Source organism: Leopardus geoffroyi, chromosome B4, assembly GCF_018350155.1.
Source record: "Leopardus geoffroyi isolate Oge1 chromosome B4, O.geoffroyi_Oge1_pat1.0, whole genome shotgun sequence".
NCBI lineage: Eukaryota > Metazoa > Chordata > Mammalia > Carnivora > Felidae > Leopardus > Leopardus geoffroyi.
Window position 1 is genome coordinate 124,951,911 of NC_059341.1, and position 11,445 is coordinate 124,963,355.

General features: G+C 48.5%; 1 long non-coding RNA gene across 1 annotated transcript; it reads left to right on the forward strand.

The window, feature by feature from the left end:
- The first annotated feature begins 5,405 nt into the window (after positions 1-5,405).
- LOC123592189 lies at positions 5,406-10,231 on the forward strand. Its single transcript, XR_006709622.1, has 2 exons — positions 5,406-7,374; positions 10,018-10,231. It is a non-coding gene; the product is annotated as an uncharacterized LOC123592189 (long non-coding RNA).
- The last annotated feature ends 1,214 nt before the right edge of the window (positions 10,232-11,445 follow it).

Below are 11,445 nucleotides of genomic sequence, written 5' to 3' on the forward strand. Positions count from 1 at the left end.
CAGCAACCAAGGTGCTATAATCTGGAGCGGGCAAGCTTCGCCAACAGAGGGGATTGGACAGAGGGCTTTTCAGGCTTTATTTCCAAATCTGTTCCTTCTGCCCCCACCCCAATTTTAGTACACAAGCCAGGGGTGCAGTTTTCCAACCACCAGGTCTGTGTGGTTGTACCACGTGGAAAGTAGCCTTGCACTGGCCCCTTCCCTTCCCTCTGCTCTGTCCCTGCAGCCGAGCGCAGACCTCCGAGCCCCCAGCCTGTCCAGTGCCCCCTCGACCCCCTCTCGCTGGGGCACCCACCTGTGGCCTGACAGAGCACCCCGGCACTTGCGGAAAGTGGACGGTTGCCCATTCTCACACCTCTTCCCGCCGGGCAGCCCGTGGCCTTAAGGAGACAGTTTGACTCTTTGTGAGGCCTGCTGGTGTCCTGCCCAGGTATTTGGTTGACTTGCTCCTGGAACCGCAGCTTCGAACCATCCAGGCCCTCATTTGCAACAACCACATTCCGGGACACGGAAATAGGTCTCTGTGGAGGTCCAGGTGGGGCCGGCCTGGGCTCTGCCCCACCCAGAGCACCCCAGCGCCTCCAGGGTGGGCAGAAGCCATTTGGGGCCATTGAGAGAGGGTCTCCCGTCTCCCGAGGCTCCTGTTGGGTCCTTCCTTCTAGCCCAATTTCTGGGCCTCCCAGTTACGTGAGTCGGAGCAGACGGACTAGCGGGGACGGAGTGTGTTCCTGGGTCCACGTGGCATTTGCAGGAAAAGCAAAGGCTTTCACTTCTCGGCTCTGCCATCCACCAAGGCAAGCTTACTGACCGCTCTCATCCCTTCAGCACTAGCGAGGTCCCTGCTAAGCTAGTTTCATCTTTTGTAGTCTCCTCCACAGCTCTTCAGGACGAGGCCCAGACAGGGCGAGTGGCTGGCCCAGGGTCACCCAGCTTGCAGTAGGAAAAGCCGGCATCCAAACACAGACGGGCTTTCCTCCCCGGGGGGGAGGACTTCATCCTTACCCCGCACGACCTCCTTCTGCCTTATGAGGCCAGTTTCTCCCACAAAGCAGCAGAGTGACTGTACCCCACGTTCCCCTCTCCATGAATGCAAACTGCAGACGTTCTGGATGCTGAAAGTTTGGGTGCTTGTTTCTTTCTTAAACATACTCCCAGCTCCGAAATGTAGACAGTGTGGCAAATCCTGCCCTGGGCCGCCAGGAGGCTCTTGGCGGTTTTGATTTATTTCCCTTACTGCGAGTGTTCGTATGTTCTATGGAGGAAATCCCCCAGAGTCACAAAATAGTATGTACTATATAAGGTCCCATTTTTGTTAAAGGGAGAAAAAAAATCAAAGGACAAGAGAGGTACCTGTCAATACGTTTCCTCTCCTGGGAGGACAGTTCTCCAAGCTACACTCTCTCACACCGAGGGCAGCGCTGGGCTGTCGGGACGCTGAGCTGGCCGGCCTGGCTGTCGATCTGTGACAATAAAAGCCGCCTTCCGTCCTTAGGTGACTTGGACCCTTCCTGCCTTCATCGCTGCCCCTCCCCCAGGGCCAAGCCTAGATGGCCAGAGAACTCGGAATGGATTTCGGTGGTGGCGCTTTCTGCAACCTGATGTGGGGTCATGTAGGGACTTTCATCCATTCCTTCAACAAACATGTCTTTTATTTGCGAGGCGCTGTGCTAAACGCCAAGGATGCAGAAATGAGCAAGACACGAGGCTCCTGCATCGAACACTTGCCAGAGGCTGTGGCTGTGTCTTATTCGTCTCTGTCTTCCATGTTTAGCGTAGTCCCTGCTACCTCGTGGTGGGGCGGGGGGCTGGCTCACCTAACCATGAATGAACGGGATCCCTGTCCTTAACAACTCTGGGTCCAGGAAAGGGATAAAGAAATGAGCTTGCTGAGGTGTCATTGGTAGCACGTCCCGGGGTGGGGGGGGGGGGACACACAGTAGGGAGGATCCATTCGGGGGGGGGGGCAGAGGGAGGGGGAGACTGGTGCCAATTCAGCCTTTATTCGTTTCCCAAGCCCCTGTCTTCTCATCGTGCCCAACTGCATGGTTAACTCCATGGGAAAGACAAGCTCCATGCGTCAGGGCCGAGACTGCGTTGTGAATGCCAGTGAGGAGGCGGGACAAAGGGGGCGCCTAAAAAGGGTGCCCTTTTTTAGGTCCCTAAAAAGGGTGGTGATGAAGACAGTGTGAAGTCTCGCCTAGTTAATCCAACATGTTTTCTTTCCCTTTGCTAGCTCTCAAGTCAAGGGGGAGGGGGGGCGAGCTGTGGGGAGCGGTGGAGGCCTGGAGAGTTTATAGGTGGGGCTATTTAGTTTTCAAAATGAGTTCCACAGCCCTAAAAACCCTCTGTACCCCTCCTATGCACCCGTCCCCCTAACCCCTGACAGCCACCGGTCTTTCCACTGTCTCCATAGTTTTGCCTTTTCCAGAGTGTCAGAAAATCGGAGTCGTGCAGTACTTAGCCTTTTCGTATGAGCTGCTTTCACATAGCAATATGCATTCAAGGTCCCTTCGTGTCTTTTCATGGCTTGCTAGCTCATTTCGTTTTTTTTTTTTTTTTTAAGTTTACTTATTTATTTTGAGAGACAGAGACAGAGACAGCGAGAGAATCCCGAGCAGGTACCACGTGTTGGCACAGAGCCCACAGTGGGGCTTGAGCTCCCGAACCGTGAGGCCATGACCTGAGCGGAAACCAAGAGTCAGACGCTTAACTGACTGAGCCACCCAGGCACCCCTAGCTCATTTCTTTCTTAGCACTGAATAATATTCCATTGTCTGGATGTGCCACAGTTTATTTATCCGTTCACCTGCTGAAGGGTGTCTGGGTCGTAGCTTCCAAGTGTCGATAATCATGAATAAAGCTGCTATGAACATTCACACGCGGGTTCTTGTGTGGACCTGGGTTCCGCCTCCTTCAGCTAAATGCCCGTGGAGTAACTTTGGCCATTCTGCTTCCTGATTCGTGACCCAACAGGAAAGATCCAGCTAGGAAGTGCACCGTCGAGGGCAGAACCAGAGGTAAGGTGGTTAACGAATGGGATTAAAAGAAGGATTTACACTCATTAAAATCAGTCAGTTTATACATAGTCCCCGAATGCATATGCTGTGCTAGAAACCAGGTCCTAGGGATTCAGTAATGAACCAAAGGGTCTGCTGCCCCAAATATGACTTTCCGGTCAGAGCCCCTTGCCCCTCTCCAGGGACCATGCATGTGAAAGTGTAGTTGTAGGCCAGGCACTCTGAGGACCCCAGGGACACTGGGGTGTCCGGTGTTCATGGGGAAACGAGTAGGGGACACAGAAGGAGGACATGGGCAAGAGGAGCCCCGTGGTAGCCTGCAGCCTCCTGCATCGTCTTCCCACCCCTACGAAGTTCCCTCCTGACCGTTTGGAGGTAGTCACACGGCTGTCTGTCCCCCATCTAGAAAATACAGCCACCTGCAGCTTCCTGATCACTACAAGGTAACTTCAGTCCTTCACATGAGGCTTGTGGGTCCCTTTCCGTTACTAATGATAATAGCTAACTGCATCGAGCAGTCTGTATTTCCCGGGCACCATTTTTACGTGCGTTAGTCAGTGTGAAATTCTCACAACAACCCCGCGAGGTAGGTCCTGTGCTATTCTCTTCATACCCATTTGGCAGATGATGCTGAGGTAGAGCAAGGTGAGTTAGCTTGTCCAAGGGCACACAGCTGATAATCCACAGAGTCAGGATTTGAACCCAGGAAGCCTTGAGTTCAGCACTCAGTCTCCTAACCTGTAGGCGCTGACGTCTTTGATTATACCACGGTGGGTAGGATATAGTCCATGCACAGGAGGAGCTCGTGGGTTCTTGAGGGAGAAAGACCTATAAATAAGTAGCTGTAATGTAGCACAGTCAGAATTAAAATCGTGGTGTGTGTCTGGGACTGTAGAAATACTGAAGGAGAAACTGACTGCCCCGGAATGCTTTACTGTCCTTCCTTCCCCCTTCCCTTCCTTTCTCTCTGTTTCTTCCTTTCTTTCTTCCATCTCCAAATATATATTAGGTTCAAGGGTAGAGACCATGATAGAATATGAGAAACACAGGGTTCCGCCCCCGTGGATCACTGTCTAACGGGGAAAACAGAGTAAGCAATGATTATATTAATCTGATAAGTCTTGTATAAGGGGACCAAATTGTCCTGGCTTTAGCACAGAAAGGCCCCACTTATGGGAACCCCCTCAGTCCTAGTCACACCGGATGGTTGGTTACCTCAGTTGTGTGAAAAGGCAAGCGTAAAGTATTGTCTTTCGTTGGATGTATTTCTGAATTTGCTCATTGGACGGGTGTCAGGTGGAATTTCCCTGCTGTTTTTATGTTGCTTCTCTTTTGATCACCAGGGAGGTTGAACAGTGCTCTCAGTGCTTTTCAATGTCATGTATTTTCTTGTTTGTGAACCAGCTGCTCCTGTCTGTGTCAGAATTGGTCTACTGAGGCAGAGGTTCTCAAACTTGAGTGGGCATCAGAATCCCCTGGAGGGAGGGCTTGTTGAAACATGGGTGGCTGTTTCTGATTCAGCAGGTCTGGGGTGGGGCCTGAGAATGTGTGCTTCTAACAAGCTCCCAGGTGATGCTGCAGCATGGTCATCCTTGGGAAACCACTGTACTGAGGTGTTTTGTGGGAGCTCTGCATTTCACAAAGTGGCTCTCAACCTGGCTGCACATTAGAATCACCCGGGAGCTTGCCAAAATGCAGATGTTCAGGCGCTACCCTAGACCAAGTGAATCGGATTGAAACTTGGACATTAGTATCTTTAAAAGTTTCCCATGTAATTTCATCATTTCTGTAGGAAAGGGCCGCAGCTGGGAAGGTGAAGGAAAGAAAATGCTTCCTACTTTTTTTGAAATAGATTGTAGTATATTTGCGTTTTGTATTTTCAAAACTAAATTAAAATAACCTAAACCTAGATCCCGGAGAGGAATCCCCTAGATTCCTCAACGTTTTATAGTTTTATGTTCAACATTTAAGTCTGCGACAAATTTAGAGTTAATTTGTGTACAAGAGTGTGCGGTTTAGTTTAAGGGTTTTGTTTGTTTATTTGCTTACCGATGTCCCATCACACGACCACCATGTGTTGAATGCAGAGGCTACCTTTCCTCCATTGAATTACTTTTGCACCTACCCAGAATCAGTTGGGTATGTTTGTATAGATCTGTTTCTGGGTTCTCTGTTCTCTTTCATTGATCTATGTGTCTATTCCTCTACCAATACCACACACCCTTGACTACTCTGGCTTTATAATAAGTCTTGAAATTGAGTGGGCTGATTCCTCCCACTTTATTCTTCTCTTTCAAAATTGTTTTACCTATTCTAGTTCCTTTCCCTTCCCATATAAAGTTTAGAATAATCTTGTCTATGTCTACAAAAATCTTGCTGGGAGTATAGCAATTTGGAGAGCATTAACATCCTCACTCTATTGAACCTGCCAATCTATGAACATGGTATGTCTCTTTAGATTTTTTATTTCTCCCTAAATATTTTGTAGTTTTCAGCATACAAGTCCCGTACATGTTTTGTTGATTTACACCTAAATATTTCACCTTTTTGTGAACAACTGTAAATGATACTGTTTTTATAACTTTGATGTCCATCTATTCATAGTATATAGAAATACAATAATTTTTATACATGGACAATCATGTCCTCTGCAAATATATCCTCTTTTCTAGTCTGTATGCCTTTCATTTCCTTTTGTTGTTGTTGTTGTTGTTGCTGTTGTCGTTGTTTTTTGCCTTACTTCATTGTCTAGACCTTACAGCACTGTGCTGAATAAGAGTAGTGAGAGTAGACACTTTGCCTTCTTACCAGGCTTAAGGAGAAACATTCAGTCTTTCACCATTAGGTATGTTAGCTGTAGGGTGTTTTTTGTAGATGTTCTTTATCAGGTTGAGAAAGTGATTCTTTATTCCTATTTTTCTGTGAGTCTTTAACATGAATGGGCATTGAATTTTGTCAATGCTATTTCCGCATCAATTTATATGATCATGTGAATTTTCTTCTTTAGCCTATTAATATGGTGGTTCCATTCATTGATTTTTCAAATATTGAATCAGCCTCGTATCCCTAGGTTATGGCGTACAATTCCTCCTGTATTTAGCTGAATTCTACTTGCTAATATTTCATTATTGATTTTTATGTCTATATTCACAGGGACATTGATCTATAGTTTTCTTTTTTGTACTGTCTTTGTCTGGTTTTGATATCATGGTCATACTCGTGTCATACAGTGAATTGAGAAGTGTTTTCCTGCTTCTTGTATTTTCTGATGGAGAATGTACAGAGATAGTGTTAATTCTTCTTTAAACACTTGGTAGAATTCCAGTGAAACCATCTGGGTCTGGAGACTTCTTTTTTTGGGCGTTTTCAAATTACAAATTCAATTTCCTTAACAGTTGTAGGCATATTCAAATTTTCTAGCTCATATTAAGTGAGTCTTTGCGTTTTTCGAGGAATTGGTCCATTTTATCTAAGTTGTCAAAAAATGTGTTCTCAACAGCTTTTTAAAATTCACTCTCCTCCATTAGTTCCTCTCACATTGAAATAAGATGCTGATTCCCCCCACGCCTTCCCCACACTCATTCAGGTCGCAGAGCTGATAAATGACAAAAAACCGTATTCTGTATCTCAACCCAGAGCCCGCATTCTGGACCCTCAGGCAGAGCCCAGGATGGGGCAGTCTCCATGTAAATTCAGTGTTTCAGGGAACCAGCTGGCCTTGGGCATCTCTAAAGTGTCCTGCAGCCCAGGGCTGGAGACCCTCTCAGTCACCTAAACCTCCCTGGAGGAAGGGAGGTGGGAGCCCCTTCCTGGAGATCAGATTTGGGAACAAACTCTGGGGAGCCTGGGCACCACTAGGTGGCGCTCCGAACACACAGTTACCTGCAGCGGCCAGTGGTGGCTCTACGAGGCTCAGTTGGGCAAGCCCGGCCTGTGGGGCATTTTGTTCTTTCTGGGAGATGAACTCTAGAGCCTGGAGCCTGCAAGGGCCCCAGGAGCCCTGGGCTGGTGGAGTTTGCCAACCCTTTCTCAGACTTCCCTGTGGACAAAGGCGTGAAGTCTTGAGAGGGTGGTGCTGGGGGGCGGCTGTGAGGTACAGAAGCACCAAAGAGCAGCTGGAGAGACTACGTCCACACTGAGACAAGGCCGGCCACCCAGAGCCTCTGTCTGCTTAGGAAGCGGTGATAACCCAGAGCTGGGCCCGGCGCAGAGTGCTGCAGAATCCACCTCGTTCCCTTCCGGGCCTGCCTCAACACCCTCCACCAGCTCCAGCCCCCTGCAGAGTCCCACCGACCCCTCCCCCTCATCAAGCATACTCCAAGGCAAGAGTCCTCTGGAGTCAGCTGGAAGGTCCAAGGTAGGTCCCCCCCCGCCCCCTCGCCACAAACCACGTGCCTTGGGAAAGTCTTGCACAGCATCTTTGCTAGATTCTGGACTGGGTCTAAAATCCGACCTGCTCTGCTGTTGCCCTGGGCCAGTTCACCCCTCCTGAGGCAACCTGGTGTTCCCCCGCTGCCAGGAGGTCACCCCACGGATGCCGCACGGAGCGCCGACGTCCCGTAGGCACAGCCCACGATGGCCCAGAACTCCGGGGTTCAAGCCGTCCTCCTGCCTCAGCCCCCTAAGTAGCCGGGATGCCAGGCACCCACCACTGCTCCTGGCTGGATTAAGTCCAAGTCCTGAATCAACCCCTCCCAGGCTGTGCCACCTTGGCGAAGCTACTCAACCGTGGCGAGCCTCAGGTTCGGGTCTGTCGCACGCGGATAATAATGGCACTCACCTCACAGTGCTGTGCGGCTTGAATCTGGGTAGATATGCGTGCGGCACAGAGCAAGCACTCGATGGTTGGGTGTTAGCGGCTATTTATACGGTCTCCCCTGTCGTTAGGTTCTGTGTCTGCTCCACGCTGACAGCACTGATGTGGGGCTCGAACTTACGAACCATGAGAACATGACCTGAGCCCAAGTCACACCGAAGTCAGACGCTGAACCACTGAGCCACCCAGACGCCCTGCCCCAGCCACCCACATTTCCTGACTCCCCTTTCTTCCTACCCTTCCTCCTCCTCCTCCTCCTCCTCCTCCTCCTCCTCCTCCCACCCCTCTTCTTTAATATGTTTGTGATTAATAATAATTCTTCCTGGGGTAAGAAGGAGAAGATTGGAAGTGGGAAAGCTAGCCCACAGTGAGACTTCAGGAATAAATTTTCATCTAATAGAGTTCAGTAACTTCCCCAAGGGTCGGGCTTCTCTGCCACTCTGTCAGTCCTCAGTACGTATCGTTAGCCAGTGACGGCAACAATGAGGTGTCGGAAACCGAGGAAGAGCACGGGACAGGAATGAAAATGGGCATCATTTGAAGCCGTAGGTGTGTAAAAATGCCCTATGCAAAAGATTTTCATCACAGCGTTGCCTGTAACATGGAACAGCTAGAAGAAACGGTGAGGTTTGGTTAAGTAAGCTGTTGGTGTATCAGTGAAAAGAAATGCCGTGCTGTTATTTAAAATCATACGGCGACTGTGAAACATGAGGAAAGTTTACAGAATAATATTAGGAGAAAAATTTATGCGTAAAATCATATATATGTGTATACCTGCTGTGATTACAATCATGTAAGGATTATGTGGGTGTGTAAGAATTAAAATTAGAAAGCCGGGGGCGCCTGGGTGGCGCAGTCGGTTAAGCGTCCGACTTCAGCCAGGTCACGATCTCGCGGTCCGTGAGTTCGAGCCCCGCGTCGGGCTCTGGGCTGATGGCTCAGAGCCTGGAGCCTGTTTCCGATTCTGTGTCTCCCTCTCTCTCTGCCCCTCCCCCGTTCATGCTCTGTCTCTCTCTGTCCCAAAAATAAATAAACGTTGAAAAAAAAAATTAAAAAAAAAATAAAATAAAATAAAATTAGAAAGCCGTCATTAATGAATGGAAATAATTATTTTGTAAGACTGCTGGGGTTTTGAGCAGTTAAAAATACCCTTAAACTCTTCTACAGTGGACGCTGTATTTTATTTCTTCAAAAGAACTCTTGCAGTAATTTCTGGACAGGTGAACCAGTTGGTTGCCATTTTCCGGGGACTGCATGGCGAGCACATTACCCCACCTTCCCTGGTGGTCACCTTGTGATCTTGAGGGTCCCAGCCTTCAGCCCACGGGGTGCGACAGCGTATTTCTATTTTTCACACGTTTGGGATTGTGCTTCTGATGGAGGGTACAAAGCCTGAACCGGCCTTTTCCACAGCTTCCCCCACATCTTTCACTCCATTTTAACAACACTATAAAGTCAATATATTACCTTTAAAAAGCAGCTGAAAAAGAACCACTTTTTGAAAATACGTCGTAAGGACATTTTTTAATGTTCTCCTGCCGTGTCCTTTGACCCATCTTCTGCCCATTTTTTTCCCTACCATCTGTGTTTTTTAGAGCTGTGACCTACAAACTTCGGTTATATCAGAATCATGGGGAGGATCCAGTTTTGTTTTTTTTTTTTTAATGTCTGTTTATTTAGAGAGAGAGACAGAGACAGAGAGAGCCAAGCAGGGGAGGAGCAGAGAGAGAAGGAGAGAGAATCCCAAGAGCCTCTGCACTGACAGTGAAGACACGGGGCTCGATCTCACGAACCTTGAGATCATGACCTGAGCCGAAATCAGGAGTCAGCCACTTAACGGACTGAGCCACCCAGGCGCCCCGGGTCCAGTTCTCTAAGATGCAGACTCTTGGGTCTCACTTCCAGAGTCTCTTTAGTCCGGTTCCCGAGTGGGGTCCTTTCTCTGCATTTTTACCACGCTCTCCAGGTGATTGATTGTACTGCATCCTGATTTGAGCAAGAATCATGAGTTCTACTACCCTGGGGCGGTGGGGGGGGGGGGGGGGGCTCTTGAAAGATGAGCAAAACCCAGAGGGGATAAAGAGAAGAGGCCATCAGAAGGGAATCAACCCTGGGCTTGCCGCTCTCTCATTCAACTGCATGATCAAACGCACGAATAAAAAATGACTTGACCTTTCCTTTCAGAACTCCTTGGATGGGAACCTGCACATCCCAGGAGACACTTTGGCAAAGACTGTGTGCACCTGATCTGGGTCAAAAGGAAACAGCCAAGCTGAACACCGTGCCCTTGGGGAATGACAAATGGAATGTTCTCAGAAGCTGCATTTGAACAACTGATTGAGATCGTGACCGAGGTTAACGGTCCTTTGCAATTTGATAAAGGCATGGGTTTGCATGATGCCGCCATCTTAGGAAGCCTCGTCTGCTCTGCTTAGAATGTATTATTATTCACACATTTCATTGATTCTAAGATGCAGTGCCCACCCCCTCCACACACGTTTTTAGCAGCTGCATAATCGGAATATGTCTTATTGTCTTTGACACAAGGTCGTGACATGGTTGTCATTGCCTGACACCTTCTTTCAGAAACCCGGTGCAGCAGCCTTGAGAGAAACGCTTCCTCCTCACGCCATCGATTGCCCGGAGCGCTGACTTTGTGTTGAAAACTATGAACATTGACAACATTGAGTTGAAAAATCACTGAGAAGATTTGGACTCTGGCAGCATTTTGCGAATAACTTAACCACTTGTTTCCGCTTTTTGCCTCTGTAGGCGCGCCCAAGGGTGACATGTGATAAGTCCACACAAGTCACTAAATAAATACTTTTGAGGGGCGCCTGGGTGGCTCAGTCGGTTAAGCGTCCGGCTTCGGCTCGGGTCATGATCTCACAGTCCGTGAGTTCGAGCCCCGTGTCGGGCTCTGTGCTGACAGCTCAGAGCCTAGAGCCTGTCTCAGATTCTGTGTCTCCCTCTCTCTGACCCTCCCCTGTTCATGCTCTGTCTCTCTCTGTCTCAAAAATAAATAAACGTTAAAAAAAATTTTTTTTAAATAAATACTTTTGAGAAGTCTCAAACATTTTAAGAGATCTGAAAGCATTGCATCATAGTTAATTGGCAGCATTTTTTTTTTTTCCCCTTTCTTCACGGTACATACAATAATAGTGTACTTTTTATAAGTGACGGCATCTTGGACATGGTGGCTTATAGAAAGAGCTCACACATGTAGCTCCTCTTACGTGTCAGGCGTTAAGACTCCCTGCCCATGAACTCATTCGAATCCTCATTCCTGTTAGGCCCGGTTTACAGATAAGGAAACTGAGGTGCTTAGGAGATATGGCAGCCAGAGACTGGTAGGATCCAGGGCAAGAGGTCAGCTCCAGGGTCCAAGAGGTCAGCTCAGACGCTGTACTACAGGATCTCACGTAGAAGTGTGTAGGTTTGTAATGTGTCAAATACCTGCTGAAGGATTTTCAACCAGATTTGTATTCTAGCGAGCATAGTATTGATTAGGGGGGAGAGTGTGCCAACACAAGGTGCCAGCATGTCGCAAAGACAAGGTCAGTCCTGTGACAGGCAAAAGGGCAGCAAAAGTAGCCGGGATCAAGGTTATTT